We start from the raw sequence: 9,009 nt of genomic DNA on the forward strand, positions 1-9,009 counted from the left end.
AAAAATCCCTTTTCCCAGGGTGCCTGGGTAGCTCAGTCAGTTGAGCATCTGACTCTTGATATCTGTTCGGTTATCAGGGATCCAGCCACTCGCTGGGGTATAGGCTAAGCGTAGCCACTGCTTGAGATTCTCTCTCTCTCCCTCTGCCCTTCTCCCCCTGCTCACTCTCTCCCTCTCTCTTTAAAATAAATAAAAAATTTTAAATCCCTTTCTCTACATGTGTATAGTCTGGCTACGAATATTCCCATTCTCCTTCTCTCTCTATATATACACAGAGAAGTGTCAGTCAGACATCCAACGATGGGGAACAGGCAGAGTTGGCCTTCTTCCTTACACTTCTGTATTGCTTGAATTTTTTATAACGAATGCCTATAGCTTTCATTTCATACAACACTGTCATTAATTTTAAAAACTCAAAAGATACATCAGAGAAATGCTAACGCAAAGAAGAATGGCAATATTAATATCAAATGAAAATGGAATTAAGGCATTCTTTATAAGGATTAAAGAGGTGTATTTCACGCTGACAAAAGGTCCAACCCACCAAGAAAACACAATATTCATAAACACTGTACCTAATAACATAGCTTTGACATATAGAGAGAAAAAATAAATGAAACACAATGAAAATCTGATGAAAAAAAGTATAGGCAAGATGGATTTTAACACATCTATCTCTGACATCAACCTTTGGGAAGGAGACAAATATAATTAAGAATAAAAAAAAAAGCATATTATCTAGGGGCATGCTTGGCTGGCTCGGCTGCAAGAGCATGAGACTCTTGATCTCGGGGGTCGTGAGTTCAAGCCCCACATTGGGTGTAGAGGTTACTGAAAAAAATAAACTCAAAAAAAAATTGTTGAAAAGAATGCATATTATTTGAAAAACACAATTAACAAGCTTGATCCAATAGGTATGTAGAGAATTTTGTACACAACACATTTTTCTCCAAACACACTAAAAATAGGTTTTAAAAATATCCACATTTATTAGGGCACAAGAAATCTCAACAAACTTCCCAGCCCCACCTCACAATAAACCCGCACAAAACAAAACAAACACCAGAGAGCTCACAAACCACATTCAATCACCATAGTAAGAAATTAACAACGAAAGTGCTCATTGGAAGAATCTCCTGGAAGCACTTGCGGTCGCAGGCAAAGAACACAGCTCCTGGTGTCAGACCACAGCTCAAACTTCAGATCTGCCACTTATGAGACTTCTGTAACTTTGCAAAGGTCCTAACTTCCCTAAGCCTGGGTTTCCTCTCTGTAAAGCAGGGATGAGAAAAGAAACTTCGGGGTGCCTGGCTGGCTCAGTCTGTAGACCGTGCGACCCTTGATCTCAGGGTCATGAGTTTGAGCCCCACCTTGGGCCGACAGATCACTTAAAAAAAGAAAAACAGGCGCGCCTGGGTGGCTCAGTCGGTTAAGCATCCAACTTCGGCTCAGGTCATGATCTCAGGGTTCAAGGGTTCCAGCCCCACGTCCAGGCTCTATGCTGACACCTCGGAGCCTGGAGCCTGCTTCGAATTGTGTCTCGTCTCTCTCTGCCCCTCCCCTGCTCATGCTCTCTGTCTCTCTCTCAAATATAAATAAACATTTTAAAAATTTTTAAATGAAAAGAAAAAAATCTTCTAGGAGTCTTGTGAAGATTGTACTCAATAAATGCGAGTCCCTCCCTTGAGGAAACGGGTTAACTAAGTCTCTCTGAAAACGGATGCAAAACATCATGGCTGGTAACAACTCACAAATCCAGAGGGGTAAACCGAGGCACCAGGGGGCCAACCCGGAGTCCAGGCAGCAAATCTTGATGCTCCCTACCTTCTCTGCCACCCCCCACCCCCAACCCGCGGTGACCCCCTCCCAAGAAGTTGCCCCTGGAGGGGAGAACACAGCCCTTACCTCGAGCACAGCTCACACAGGCCGTGCAGCGGCCGTCCCTGTTCAGGTAGTAGTCGGGCTCACACTGCTTCCTGCAGTCAGGTGACCCCTGGGGGCACGGCAGCCCTGGGGAAGGAAGCAGAGAAGCTCCAGGCCAGGCCGCCAAGGCAGAGGCCTCACCTCCCCACCGGTTACCGCTCCTCCCTAAAGCCACCGCCAGTTCCACCCCTTAGCGCCCAAACACGGCAGTCCGCCCCGGGCGTTACAGACGGAAGCGCTGGCGCAGAGGAGGGCCGACCTGCCCCAAGGTCCCCTGGCAGCTGGGAGAAGCCCTGGGCCTGGGGTTCCATCTCTCGGGCACTGTTAAGTTCGACCTGTTAGGGTTGTTGAGCGGGTTACAGGGGTTGTGAAAATAAACGTGTGCTTAGCACACAGCCAGTGCCGGAGGGGCACTGGCGGCTGCCTTCCTGGGCAGGAGGCCTGCTTCACTGCAGGAACCGGGGAGCCATTAAGTCCCGAGACCCTGCGGAGCCTAAGCCAGCCTGAGACGCTCGCGGATCAGCGAGTAGTGCCAAACTGTTCCCTGCTCCCACTACACAGGGATGCGACACGAATCGCGTTGATACCGACTGCCTGGGGCAAAGCGGGCAGGGCGCCTTCACCTGCCCTGTGGGCTCTCCCTCCAGTCGCGTCCTGACAGGCCACCCGCCCACCACTTGATTCCAAGATGGCCACATGACGCAGGTAGGCCAATCAGAATACCTCATCGCTCAAGATGGGCACATGACCCAGGTAAGCCAATCAGATGCCTCAGCCGACCCAGATAGGCCAATCAGAATACTTCATCCTTCAGACGGGCACATGACCCAAACAGGCCAATCAGAGGTGAGGCCAATCTTCCCCACCATTCTAATTGCTTCTTAGACACATGACCCATGCCAGCCAATGAGCCCCATCTCTGAGAGTTTCACAAAAGCTCCTGGGAAATAGCCCTTCTCTTTACTTTCAGACTTCTGGTGCAAAGGGCGGTTTAAGTCCAGCGCTGCCAGGTCGTGGCAGGTGCTGGATGGGCAGGGTGCCTGAGAACGAGATGATCCAAAGGCGAGCAGAAGTCCAGAGACAGAAATGGACGGCTGAGGACATTCTCAGTGAATTTATGGTGCCATGGACTTCTCTGTTACTGAGCCATTTATTTCTCTTTTGTCTTGTTTGTGCCTAAATAAGTTGGGTCTGAGTGGTTACAGACTAAAGTTAAACCATGGGTTCTCAATATTTCTTGTGCCCCCTAGTTGTTCTGGGGAAACCTGGGACACTGCTCAGGATTGTGTTTCTGAGTGCATAAAATAAAATACAAAGGATTACAAAGGAACCTAGCTATGTGAGAATACAGTTATCAGAACATTAAAATAATTTAAGATCTAGCCATATATGTGATTCTTTACAAACTCATTAAAGTCTAATAAATATGGTTTCATAGTACTGATGAATATAAATATTTCATGACAACTGTAGCAACTATAATATAATTGCAGTATATCATGAGAATGTCTGATTTCTACTGATGGAAAAACTGCAGGTACTATGATATTATTAGTATGTTTTATTATCTTGATTCATAATGGAAGGAATTCATACAGGACATTTTAGTTAGAGGCTGATGAAAAATGAGTGACCTCGTTCAGTTCAGGGCCCGCCTGAAATATACCCATGGGCACTAGGGAATCCATGGACCCCAAGGCAAACCCCTGCTCTAGAACGACATGCAAGAACCTCTGGAAAAACACTAGCTTGATGGCTAACACCCTCTAGCTCAGAAAACGTCAGTAGTTGCCCAGTGGTCTTTCGGAGAGGTAAATCTGGTCCCATCCTCCCTTGCCTAAAACTTTCAAATCCTTCTCATTCCCAGGATAGAGGCCTAGGTCCTTACTGGGTTAGGAGGTTCTGCCCGCCTACAGCCCCCCTACTGTCTAATCTCTAGCCACATTGGCATCTCCATGTCCCCCAAAGGGGCCATGCTCCCTTCAGCCCCCAGGGCCTTTGCACAAGCTTGCCCTTTGCCAGGAATATTCCTCTTATCTTTTCCCTGGTAAACTCCTGCTCAGCCTTCACATCATTGCCAACGTATCACTTTGTCAGTAACTTGGCCAGGGCCACTGTTATAAACTATCAGAGTCCTATGTACCTCTCCCTCCTCCACCTAACTCTGCTGTAATCTAGTTAATCTAGATGTGTGATCACATTTATTTGTGGGACAAATCGTCTCAGTGTCTGAATTCCTCACATGAATGTCAGCTCCTCGGGGCTGAATCTTTCCCTTTCAGCGCACCAATGATTCCCATCTCACAGGGCCTGGCACATTTCTGATCAATACATGCTCTGACCACCTAATCAATATGGAACTAGCCTCGCATTCTTTGTCTCCGACTCCTGCTCTGGCGTTACTGTACACGACTCACTTCATGGGCTCTATGCTGCAGCCAACACTGTGCCTCTTGGGCTTTTCTCTAGCACCCCTCCTGTGTCCTGGAATGTTGTTATGGGTCGAATGTTGTTATTGGTTGAGATATGCTGAAGCCCTAACCCCCAGTATCTCAGAATATGATTTTTTTAATGTTTATTTCTGAGAGAAAGAGAGTGAGTGGGGGAGGGGCAGAGAGAGAGGGAGACAGAGGATCCAAAGTGGGCTCTGTGCTGACAGCAGAAAGTCCGAGGCGGGGGCTCGAAGTCACAACCCATGAGATCATGACCTGAGCCCAAGCTGGATGCTCAACGGACTGAGCCACCCAGGCGCCCCCAGAATGCGATCATGTTTGAAGACAGCATACTAACAAAGGCAATTAAATTAAAATGCAATCATTGGGGTGGGCCATGATCTGCAATGACTGGGATCCTTATAAAAAGGGAGAGTGGGAATCTGGACATGAAATACACATGCACACAGGAACACAGCCAGGTAAAGACTGGAGGCATGATGTCAGCAGCCAGGAACTACCAGAAGCTGAGAGAGAGGTGAGACCCTTCCCCAGAGCCTTCAGAGGGAGCATGGCCCTACCAGCACATTGATCTTGGACATCTAGACTCCAGAACTGTGAGGCAATAAATTTCTGTTGTGTTGACCACTCAGTTTGTGATATTTGGTTAATGACAGCCCTAGAGAACGAATACAAATGTGCTTTGCCCAGGCTGAGGCACCTGCCCATCTGCATTTCCACCCACTGGGAACTGTCTGTATACAGCCAGCTCAGGATGAAATACCATCCCCTGGTGGAATTTTCCGGATCCCCATCCAGATCCCCTCTCTGGATCTCTTTAAAATCACCTCTAAGCACCAGGGGCTGTTTGGGGTGAACTTTAGAAACCCCCTGCTGCAGGAAATCGGTTCAAGGATTTGAGGCAGACCTGAGACTAGTCCAGTGGCAGGATTATGTTTTCAGTCAATTCACCTTTATTGACTACTAAGTCAGGCAGGCACTGACTTAGAGATAGAAGAAGGTGAGGTCCCTGCTCCTGTGGAGCTTACCCTCTAGCCTGGGGAAGAGAGGCAAGCAAGTGCAGAATGAAATTAGCAAGTTGGGGGGCGCCTGGGTGGCTCAGTCGGTTGAGCGGCCGACTTCGGCCCAGGTCATGATCTCGCGGTCCGTGAGTTCGAGCTCCGCGTCGGGCTCTGTGCTGACAGCTCAGAGCCTGGAGCCTGTTTCAGATTCTGTGTCTCCCTCTCTCTGACCCTCCCCCGTTCATGCTCTGTCTCTCTCTGTCTCAAAAATAAATAAACGTTAAAAAAAAAAAAAAGAAAAGAAATTAGCAAGTTGGCTTCCAGTGTGGATACAAACTTTGAGGAAAATAAAGCAGGAACCAAGAGAGAGGGCAGAGGGAGAGGGGTGAGAGCTCCAGAGAGTGGGATCAGGGAGGCTGGAAGCAGGCAGCTGCACAGAGAGCTGTGGGGAGAGCACTCGAGGCAGAGGGAACTGCCAGTGCAAAGGCCCTGAGGCAGGAACAAGCATGGCTTGTGCCAAGAACAGAAAGGCCATGGCGGGATGGGGGGGGGGGGGGGTCTGGAGTAGGCGGAGCCAAAGAATTACGACTGTTGATTCATTTCTATTTTCTTCTTTTCCCATTTTCCACATTGATCTTCTGTAGTGAATAGCACTTTCTTCCTTTCTTTTTTTTTTTTTTAAGTTTATTTATTTTTTGAGAGAGAAAGCACAAGCAGGGGAGGGGCAGAGAGAAGGAGAGACAGAACCCCAAGCAGGCTCTGTGCCATCAGCACAGAGCCCAACGCGGGGCTCAAACCCATGAACTGTGAGATCATGACCCGAGCCACAATCAAGAGTCAGACACTTAACCGACTGAGCCACCAAGCTGCCCCTGGATATCACTTTCATAATCAGAAACAAAAATGGTTGAGGGGCGCCTGGGTGGCTCAGTCAGTTAAGCGTCAGACTCGATTTTGGCTCAGGTTATGATCTCACAGTTTCTGTGATCAAACTCCACATCAGGCTCCATGCGCAGAGCCTGCTTGGGATTCTCCCTCTCTCTGCCTCAAAATAAATAAATAAACAGAAAGAAAGAAAGAAGAAAGAAAGAAAGAAAGAAAGAAAGAAAGAAAGAAAGAAAGAAAGAAAGAAAGAAAGAAAAGGAAGGAAGAAAAGGAAGGAGGGAAGGAAGGAAGGAAGGAAGGAAGGAAAGAAGGAAGCAAGAAAGGGAGAAAAAAGGTTGAGAAAGGCTCCAAAGCTGTGGTGGTGATGCCAGAATTGGTCCCCACGTATCCCTTTTCCCTGATCTGCCTCCAGCCACATCCCCTCTGGCTCAGGGCCCATCGCTGACTCCAGATGGTCTCAAAGTTTGTGCTAACATTCTCACACCGCCTCTCACCTCTGGCTCAGCATCAGGCAACCCGCCCCCAGCCGCTCTCGCGCCAAAAACTCCCACACTGAAAACTGCTCCATGCTGAGTCTGGGCCACCAGCTCCTCCAGCCTGCCCTCCCGGGCTTTCCCTGCACACCCCAGGCTTGGACTGCAGCCAAATGGAAACTTCCCCATTCTTCAGCAGCCCGTCCTACTCCCCTGCAGACCTTTGCACACTCTGTGCCTCTGCCCAGAGCACACCCCCTTCCCGCCTTGGCCTGGCCTATCCCTGCTCATCCCCAGGACTCCTTTAGATGCCACCTCTTCCAGGAAGACACCCTGAATGCTCTGATCAGGTCAGGTGCCCCGGGAGTGAGTTCCCATGGCTCCCAGCAACACCATCCCAGGTTCTTTTTTTTTTTTTATGTTTTTTTTTTTTTAATTTTTATTTATTTTTGAGAGAGTGAGAGAGAGAGAGAGGCATAGAATCCCAAGCAGGCTCCATGCCGTTAGTGCAGAGCCCGACACAGGACTTGAACTCATGAATAGTGAGATCATGCCCTGAGCCAAAATCAAGAGTGGGACGCTTAACTAACTGAGCCACCCAGGCACCCCATCACCATCCCGGGTTCTAACAGCCTGCTGCAGTGGACACATTTTGCAAGGGCTTACCACCCCACAGGCCACCCTTCTCAGAGAACTGCCCCCGGCCCACCTCTCCCCTGAGCTGTCATCTAGAGCAGTCCTGGCCTGGGGGGACCAGAGCAGAGGTGGACATCCGGACTTATCTGCACCATCAGACCCTTCCTTCTTGGGCTCTGGAATTGGGGCTGAAAGATGTTTGCCAAGTGTCCCTTCAGGTGACTGAGGGAGAACAGACCAGGGAGGGAACTAAAGGCCAGCCAAGCTCGGCCAAGGGCCAGAGGGCCAGGGAGGCCTCCTCCCACTCCCCGCTGCTCACAGCCCTCGGAGAGACCCTCCGCTCCTGGGACAAGATGGGATATACTTGCCAGGCCCCAAGCAAGCCATGCTCTCTGCCTAACACCAGGCCTGGCTTCCCTTGTACCCCCACACTTGGGCAGGACTCGTACGTCTGCAGGGGAGATCCTTCCTCTGGGAAGGGAGTCCGGGCACCAAGGGCAGATTGATCCAGGAAGTAGGGTCTAGAATAGGAAGGGGTTTGTAGCCCCCACATGGGCTCTTTGCTGATAGACTCTGCTGTCTCCTTCACTGATCTGCTCTGCCTCGGGGGTCAGCACCAGCTAAGGGGGAAGAGCTCAGGTGTCTGAGTTAGCCAGCCACACTGGAGCCCCCGCTGGCTCCTTACTAGCATGTGACTGTAGGCAAATCTCTGAACCTCATCAAGTCCAAGTTTCCTCTCTGGGCTTCCTATCAGGGTTTTGGGGAGCTAATGTAGGTAAAGGGCTAGCCCTGTGGCTGGCATAGAGCACAGTCCATCATCGGTAATGGTTGTCCCGGTTATGAATCAGTGAGTGAGCTCCCCGTCACCGGGGGTGTGTAAGCAGAGGGCTGGGGATCAGCTGTCAAGGATGCCACAAAGAGCATTTACCGGCTGAGCAAGAGGAGAGATTCAGTGACATCTAAATTTCTCAATCTCAAAAGGTCTCCCAGTTTCCTTCCTCCAGCAACTCACCCCCGGCCAACCTCGCCACACAGCCGAGCTGAGCGCTGATTGCAGAGGGCGAGCGAAATGTCAGAAATTTCCCCCAGAGACCGAGGAAGGGGTTTTTGTGGGTTTTTCTTTTTTCCTCTTGCTTGCCGGAAGCACAGAGTCAATAAAACTCCAGCAAAATGCCCCGCCCACCACACCTCGGCATTAGGTGCTCACCTACCCCCAGCCGCTGGGCCATGGAGAGGGAACATAGGGGGAGGGGAGTCCCCTTCTTCACAAGTCACAGCATCGAAGTGGAGGGAGCCGGGGACCCAGACATCACTCTGCCTCCACCCACTTCACCAGCAAGGCAGGGGTGAGGGCAGCTGGAGGGCATGGGAAGGAAGTGTCTTTCTTCCTACAGCTGGAATCATGGATCCTATGGAAAGTCACAGAGCCCTGTGGGCCACCCTGACTGCAGTTGTCCCGGGGAGAAGCAGCGTGTGAGCGGCCACACAGCACTGGGCCGGTGAGGGAAGGCTTCATGGAGGAAGGGGTGCCAGGACTGCAGCAGGGGGAGGGGGAGGGGGCGGTGCAACAGGTGCAGACAGAAGACCCAGAGACTTGAAAGCACACAGTGCGTTCAGAGGACACCAAGCACAGCAATT

At 50.3% G+C, this 9,009-nt stretch overlaps 1 protein-coding gene across 2 annotated transcripts in view; it reads right to left on the reverse strand.

Moving 5' to 3' along the window:
• TNFRSF8 (TNF receptor superfamily member 8) overlaps window positions 1-2,613 on the reverse strand; it is a 54,939-nt gene extending 52,326 nt beyond the window's left edge. For both annotated transcript variants that reach the window (XM_078452400.2, XM_078452399.2), the window contains exons 1-2: window positions 2,547-2,613; window positions 1,906-2,010 (exon numbers count right to left, since the gene is read on the reverse strand). The gene's annotated coding sequence lies outside the window, so the exon portion shown is untranslated. The remainder of the gene's footprint in view (window positions 1-1,905; window positions 2,011-2,546) is intronic.
• Window positions 2,614-9,009: the final 6,396 nt, after the last annotated feature.

Source organism: Panthera onca, chromosome C1 (genome assembly GCF_046562875.1).
Source record: "Panthera onca isolate mPanOnc1 chromosome C1, mPanOnc1 haplotype 2, whole genome shotgun sequence".
NCBI classification, from domain to species: domain Eukaryota; kingdom Metazoa; phylum Chordata; class Mammalia; order Carnivora; family Felidae; genus Panthera; species Panthera onca.